Genomic DNA, 8,251 nt, shown 5'->3' with positions numbered 1-8,251 from the left:
TTATACCCTATGAGGGGGTGCATTATACCCTATGATGGGGTGCATTATTCCCTATGAGGGGGGCAGTATTATACCCTATGAGGGGGGCAGTATTATATTCTATGAGATGGCTGCATTATATTCTATGAGATGGCTGCATTATACTATGTGAGGGGGCTGCTTTATATTCTATGAGGGGGCTACCCCAACTCCTGCTACATAAATAAGACATATACAACCTTATATTATACCTGGATATTAGCGTGTTTTACCGCATAATTGGTGGTCTGGTATTTAACTCTATGCAGCTACATAGTGGGCCCCAAGAATGATTTTCTCTGGTGGGCCCAAGGTGTTCCAGTCCGACGCTGCTAGAGGATAAGGGAGATTGGATTGCTTTTAAAAAAGCAGTTTGCAGAGCAGTGGGTAAACAGCAATGCAGCTGTCAGGAAGCCTTAGAAGGCAGCCTAACAACCAACACTACTGATCCACCACAATATAGCCTCCCCTTGCACTGCACACACAGTGACTGGTGTGTTGTACAGGCCAAATCGCTAGCAGCAGAAGCAGTTTTTTTGTCTTCTTCCCTGCCTAAGGCTCTCCCTACAGAATCAGCAGCAACCTCTCCCTATACTGAGATCGGCGGAAGTAAGATGGCGGTCGGCGTGCACGCCCTTTTATACCCCCTGTGACGCCCACCAAAGCAAGCCAATCACTTGCATGCCCTTCTGAAAGATGGTGGTGACCCGTGCCTATGTCATCACGTTGCCCACAGTGTCCGTGGATCCTGATTGGCTGAAAAAGAGCGCAAAACAAACTTTTGAAACGCGACTTTGGCGCGTAAGTCGCCGACCTTGTGGCCGACCTCATCCTAGGGTCGGGTTTCGTTTCATGAAACCCGACTTTGCCAAAAGTCGGCGACTTTTGAAATTTTTCGACCCGTTTCGCTCATCCCTAGTAATAACCCTAAAACACTTCAATAAATCCCATTGATTCCGATGTAGTTTTTCACTACATATTGTACTTCAAGAATATATACACATGGGCCATGCACACAGTGAACAAGTCTGTAGGACAGTGTTCACACCACCAAAAGACTGAAACACAGAAAAATAGTATAACAAACATATAAAAATACTCTGTTGTAAAAAAGTAACAGTAAACAGCAAGTGCTAGTAAAAAGATGATAGCAAAACAGGGTATTTGTTTGCTACGTTTTTTTGCAAAAAATGTATACTAAGCCGCTCCACCAAACGTCAAGGTATACCCATATCAAAGCAGTCCCTAACCGATGTATTTAAAAACCTGACCATTTGTATAGTACCTATATGAGCAGGATTCAGAAAGGTAATGTCCGATGTGGACACGCTGTGGAAGAAGGCTTATATGTGCATGGCCCACAAGGGAGGGGTGGAGACCTCCCAAATCTTGCAAAAGCAAGAAACCAATTGAATATAAACACATGGACCATGCACACAGTGAACAAGTCTGTAGGACAGTGTTCACACCACCAAAAGACTGAAACACAGAGAAACACAGTAAAACGTGAAAAAATACTGTGGTGTAAAAAGTAACAGTAAACAGCAAGTGCTAGTAAAAAGATGATAGCAAAACAGGGTATTTGATTGATACATTTTTTGCAAAACATGTATACTAAGCCGCTCTACCAAACATCAAGGTATACCCATATCAGATAAGTTTTTCTGTGCTTCATATTGAACTATAAGGTAGATGTAAAATTTCTTCGATATGACTTGTGAAAAAACAGTAAACTTGGCAAAAATATTGAAAATTTCACAATTTTTAAACTTTTAATTTTTTTGCCATTAAATCATAGAGATATGTCGCACTAAATACTTAATAATTAACATTTTTCACATGTCTACTTTACATCAGCACAATTTTTGAAACATAATTTTTCATTGTTAGGAAATTATAAGTGTTAAAAGCGATTTTCTAATTTTTCCAACAAAATTTACAAAAACTTCACATTTGAAGTGACTTTGACTTTATATGACAGGAAGCATCCAAAAGCGACAGCATTCTAAAAACTGCACCCCTCAAAGTGCTACTAACCACATTCAAAAAGTTAATTTACCCTTCATGTGCTTCGCAGGAACCAAAGCAATCTGAAAGGAAAAAATAAATATTTAACTTTTAGCCACAAAAATTTTACTGAAGACCCATTTTTTATTTAACAAAGGCATCAGTAGTAGAGATGAGCGACTTTTTTCGGGTCGAGTCGGGTTTCACGAAACCCGACTTTCTAAAAAGTCGGGTTGAACGAAATTGGCCGACTTTAGGGAAAAGTCGGGGTCCGACTGGAACACGAAAACCAATGCAAGTCAATGGGGAAGCAAAGTCCTGCACAGGGAACCGGCACTTTCATCTGCACCTTCCTCTGTGTCACCGTGTAAGATGGTATAGTATGCGGGAAGGGGCACCTGAGTTTCATCAGTGTCACTTTCTGGCTCTATAGAGTGCGAGAGGAATGTAGTGCTGTGGGTGAATGTACCAGCGGAATCATCTAGCAGTGGCTGTGCATCAGTGCACTCCATCTCCGATTCATGTTGGACTGGGGAATTCAGAATTTCACTTGATAACACAGGCATGGCCTGTGAAAAGAGCTCCACAGAGTAATCTGAAGTGTGGGCTGCCGCATCCTTCATTTTTAGTAGGGGTGAAGGAGACAAGGAAAGGGGTGGTTCCTGACTAGAAGCCTGCACTGACGACTCTGTGCTTGCAGTTTTTGTAACTTCAGATGAGGAGGCAAAAGAGCTGGAGGCTGTTTCGGCAATGTAAGCCAAAACCTGTTTCTGATGCTCCAGCGTTTACCTGGGAGTAGGTAAAGCGGTTTACCTACTCCCAGAAAAGGGAACCTTAAAGGCCTTCTTGTGCCAGACGATGACGCAGGCTCAACACCTCCTGCCTTAGCTGCTATTGTGCTTTTGTCAGAACCAGCCAATGCACCACCACCACCATCAGTACCCTGTGCCCCCCCACCCACGTCCGCAACCTCTTCCACCAGACTTCCTCATGTTTGGGAAAATGTACCAAAAATACCAGCAGAGAAATGGTACAGTATGAGGAGCGTACAGCTGTGTAAGGTGTATGTAAAAATTGAAATCTCCGTACATATTTTGTGAGTCACAGACGCTCACCCAGCATGTATTTAACCGTAATCCAACAAGCAGATATACGGTACTGTATCAGAAGTGTACAGCTGTATATGTTGTTGGTGAAAATGTCAATCTCTGTATATGTCTTTACAGAGTGTCACACACACACGCTGACTCTGTGTAGATGTGCACTGACCGTAATAACACCAGGTATCCGATACTGTTTGAGAATCGGACAGCAGTCAATACGGTGTATGGAGAAATGGAAAGGGGCATATATGTATTTATGGAGTGTCACACACACACGCTGACTCTGTGGAGATGTGACCGTAATAAAAACACCAGATATCCGATACTGTTTGAGAATCGGACACCTCTATGCGGTGTATATATGGAAAAATGTTAATCTCCGTGTATTTTTTTTACGGAGTCACACACATATAGCATGTATTTGTCCGTGATATCAGCCGGCACAAGGTAGTGTGTGAGGAGCGTACACCTCTAGACGGTGTGTGAAAAATTTTACGCTCACTATCTACTGTGCAGAAAAAAAGGAATAAAAGGATTTTTGCTTTTAAAAAAGCAGTCTGCACAGCAGTGTGCAAACAGCAATGCAGCTATCAGGGAGCCTTATAAGGCAGCCTAATAACCACCAGAGCTGCTGCACAAAAAAGTGTGAAAAAATGAACGATTGGTAACTGTGCAGCGAAAAGGAAAAAAATATTTATTCTTTTAAAAAAAGCACTCTGCACAGCAGTGTGCAAACGGCAATGTAGCTATCTGGGAGCCTTATAAGGCAGCCTAATAACCAACAGAGCTGCTGCACCCAAATATATCCTCCCCTGTCACTGCACACTATACAGTTGTGTTTTGCAGTGACATTCGCTATCAGCACAAGCAATTTTTTATTCTTTTTCCCTGCCTAAACACTCTCCCTATTGAGAATGATCAGCAGCAACCTCTCCCTATGCTAAGATCGGCAGAAGTAAGATATTGGTCAGCGGTCATGGCCTTTTATAGGCACTGTGACACCACACAAAGCCAGCCAATCATTTGCATGCCCTTCTCTAACATGGTGGGGGCCGCTGCCGACGTAATCGCATTGCCCACAGTGTGCGTCCTTCATGATTGCCTGAGAATAGGTGTTGGAAGGATTGTGGGAAACGCGACTTTGGCGCTTAAGTCGGCGACTTCATGGCCGACCTCACGCTATGGTCGGGTTTCGATCGGGGAAACCTGACTTTAGCAAAAGTCGGCGGATTCTGAATTTGGCCGATCCGTTTCGCTCAACTCTAATCAGTAGAAATTGGACACTAATATTTATTCTTCAATTTGTCCTGAGCACGGCAATATCCCATATGTGGAGGAAAACGACTGTTTGGGTGCATGGCAGGGCTCAAAATGGAAAGAGCGCAGTTTGAATTTTTGAGCACAAAATTGGAAGGAATCGAGAATGGACATCATGTAGTGTTTGTAGGGCCCCTGAGGTGCCTAAACAATGGAAACCCCCCACAATTGACCCCATTTTGGAAACTACTGTAGACCCCTCAAGAAACCTATCTAGATGTGTAGAGAGCACCTTGAACCCACATGTGGGGGGGGAAACTACTTTTGAGGCACAGTGCAAAGCTCAGAAGGAAAAATTGGAGTTCAGATTTTTCTGGAATGGTTTGAAGGTGTCATGTCACATTAGCAGAGCTCCATAGTGCAGACTTTACTGTTATGGATTGCAGGTGCAATGACCTACTGGGAGAGCCCCTGAGGTGCCAGAACAGCAGAATCCCCCATATGTGACTCCATTTTACAAGCAAGACCTCTCAATGAATTCATCTAGGGGTGTAGTGATCATATTGACACCATAGGCGTTTCACAGAATTTTATACCATTAGGCAGTGAAGAAAAAAGAATTGGATTTTTATGACAAAAATGTAATTTTTGCCCCAGATTTTATATTTTCAGAAGAGGAAATGGGTAAAAACAACAACAAAATTTGTCCTACAATTTTCAGCGATACCGATACCATTTTTATTTAGATTTGTCTTTTTGATCGCGTTTTATTCCACTTTATTCCAGCAGTATGATGATAAAGCATAGTGTGCTACTATTTTTTTTACAGTGTTTACAGAAGGGGGTAACTAGTGTAACACTTTTATAGATTGGGTTGCTCTGAATGCAGCAATATCAAATATATGTACCTTTTTTGTTAATTTAATTTTTTTTTTACATAAAAGTTTGTGTTTACTAGTGTAATATGTTATTATTATTGTTATTATTATTATTTTTTAATATTTTTTAAAACTTTTTTTAACTTTTTTACTTAGATCCTATATGGGACTTTCACTTTTTTTTTACTTTGAAGTGATTGCAGTATAATTGCAGTGCATTATAGCCATACTGAAAGCTTCTGACACCAAGCTCTGAGCATGGACTTAGAAGCTTTCCGTAGCTTGGTGACAACCCTGGGTCATGCCTGCCTCTTGAATGTTGTGATCTCGCTCAATCGAAGCATTTAGGGGGTTAACAGCCACAGGCAGCACTGACTTCTCTCCTAGCTGTTAGAGCAGAAGCTTCGGCCTCTGGCAGCACTGAACTGCTGCACTGATCGGGCCTAAGGTGCTGATATATCAGCATCTCCTGTGCGATCATGCTGTGATTGGTCAATCACGTTGACTGACCGATCACAGCGATCTGGGTGCTAGGACTGATGGTATGGGTCCCTGCACCTGTTCCCGTGCCGCTCAACTGTCTGGGACAGCACTCAGCGCTGAACTGTCACTGTGTGTGTGCACGCTGTTAGGTTTGCCTGGCTGGTCATCAAAAATATCCCCAAGTCATTTTTTTTAGTTATTTTTTTATTGCACAATTGATGGGTCAATTGATGCCACTTTTCCTGGCCTCTGCCCCTAATTTGAGAAGTTATGGCAGCTTTTTGGCCCACCTGAATGTGTTGTCTATGCCTTTGGTTTTGCCTTCCATTGAATTCCATGAGGTTCAAATATGTTGTCAAACTGTTCGTCAAATATGTTCGGTGAACATCATGATGATCGCCGATCCGAACAGAACTTTGAAAGGTTCATCCATCTCTAGTACAGACCACACACATCCGGTGATGGAGAAACACAACTCCTGCTGGTCTTATCCATTATTGTGCACATCTAATAAAAGCTTCAAATTGTTACCAGGATTCATTTCATGGAGGAATCTGTACAGATGGAAGAAGAAAGAAGAAGGGGAATACCTTACATTCCTGCCATTTGTAATATATTGTAATATATATATTATATATACAGTGGGGAAAAAAGTATTTAGTCAGTCAGCAATAGTGCAAGTTCCACCACTTAAAAAGATGAGAGGCGTCTGTAATTTACATCATAGGTAGACCTCAACTATGGGAGACAAACTGAGAAAAAAAAAACAGAAAATCACATTTTCTGTTTTTTTATTCATTTTATTTGCATATTATGGTGGAAAATAAGTATTTGGTCAGAAACAAGCAATCAAGATTTCTGGCTCTCACAGACCTGTAACTTCTTCTTTAAGAGTCTCCTCTTTCCTCCACTCATTACCTGTAGTAATGGCACCTGTTTAAACTTGTTATCAGTATAAAAAGACACCTGTGCACACCCTCAAACAGTCTGACTCCAAACTCCACTATGGTGAAGACCAAAGAGCTGTCAAAGGACACCAGAAACAAAATTGTAGCCCTGCACCAGGCTGGGAAGACTGAATCTGCAATAGCCAACCAGCTTGGAGTGAAGAAATCAACTGTGGGAGCAATAATTAGAAAATGGAAGACATACAAGACCACTGATAATCTCCCTCGATCTGGTGCTCCACGCAAAATCCCACCCCGTGGGGTCAGAATGATCACAAGAACGGTGAGCAAAAATCCCAGAACCACGCGGGGGGACCTAGTGAATGAACTGCAGAGAGCTGGGACCAATGTAACAAGGCCTACCATAAGTAACACACTACGCCACCATGGACTCAGATCCTGCAGTGCCAGACGTGTCCCACTGCTTAAGCCTGTACATGTCCGGGCCCGTCTGAAGTTTGCTAGAGAGCATTTGGATGATCCAGAGGAGTTTTGGGAGAATGTTCTATGGTCTGATGAAACCAAACTGGAACTGTTTGGTAGAAACACAACTTGTCGTGTTTGGAGGAAAAAGAATACTGAGTTGCATCCATCAAACACCATACCTACTGTAAAGCATGGTGGTGGAAACATCATGCTTTGGGGCTGTTTCTCTGCAAAGGGGCCAGGACGACTGATCCGGGTACATGAAAGAATGAATGGGGCCATGTATCTTGAGATTTTGAGTGCAAACCTCCTTCCATCAGCAAGGGCATTGAAGATGAAACGTGGCTGGGTCTTTCAACATGACAATGATCCAAAGCACACCGCCAGGGCAACGAAGGAGTGGCTTCTTAAGAAGCATTTCAGGTCCTGGAGTGGCCTAGCCAGTCTCCAGATCTCAACCCTATAGAAAACCTTTGGAGGGAGTTGAAAGTCCATGTTGCCAAGCGAAAAGCCAAAAACATCACTGCTCTAGAGGAGATCTGCATGGAGGAATGGGCCAACATACCAACAACAGTGTGTGGCAACCTTGTGAAGACTTACAGAAAACGTTTGACCTCTGTCATTGCCAACAAAGGATATATCACAAAGTATTGAGATGAAATTTTGTTTCTGACCAAATACTTATTTTCCACCATAATATGCAAATAAAATGAAAAAAAAACAGACAATGTGATTTTCTGGATTTTTTTTCTCAGTTTGTCTCCCATAGTTGAGGTCTACCTATGATGTAAATTACAGATGCCTCTCATCTTTTTAAGTGGTGGAACTTGCACTATTGCTGACTGACTAAATACTTTTTTTCCCCACTGTATATATATACATATATATACTGTGTACAGTATATATATACATACAGTATATTGTGTTTGTTCCATCATTTACAGGTTGTAATTTTGTGTGTTAAAATGTTCTATAATTTTCCTTTATATTTTCTGTATCCAATTCTCCCGGTTATCAAGATCTCTGCTTGCTGTTGTAAGGGGGGTCAGGACAGCCCCGGGGCTCTGGTGTCCTGACCTCCTCCCACAGTAAAAACCATCAGCTTCTACCAGCGTACCTGTTCGGGGTGCTG

The sequence above is a fragment of the Dendrobates tinctorius genome, unplaced genomic scaffold (assembly GCF_039654945.1).
Source record: "Dendrobates tinctorius isolate UK_male_01 unplaced genomic scaffold, ASM3965494v1 ptg000095l, whole genome shotgun sequence".
Taxonomy (NCBI): Eukaryota; Metazoa; Chordata; class Amphibia; order Anura; family Dendrobatidae; genus Dendrobates; species Dendrobates tinctorius.
Note: the sequence above shows the minus strand (reverse complement) of the source record.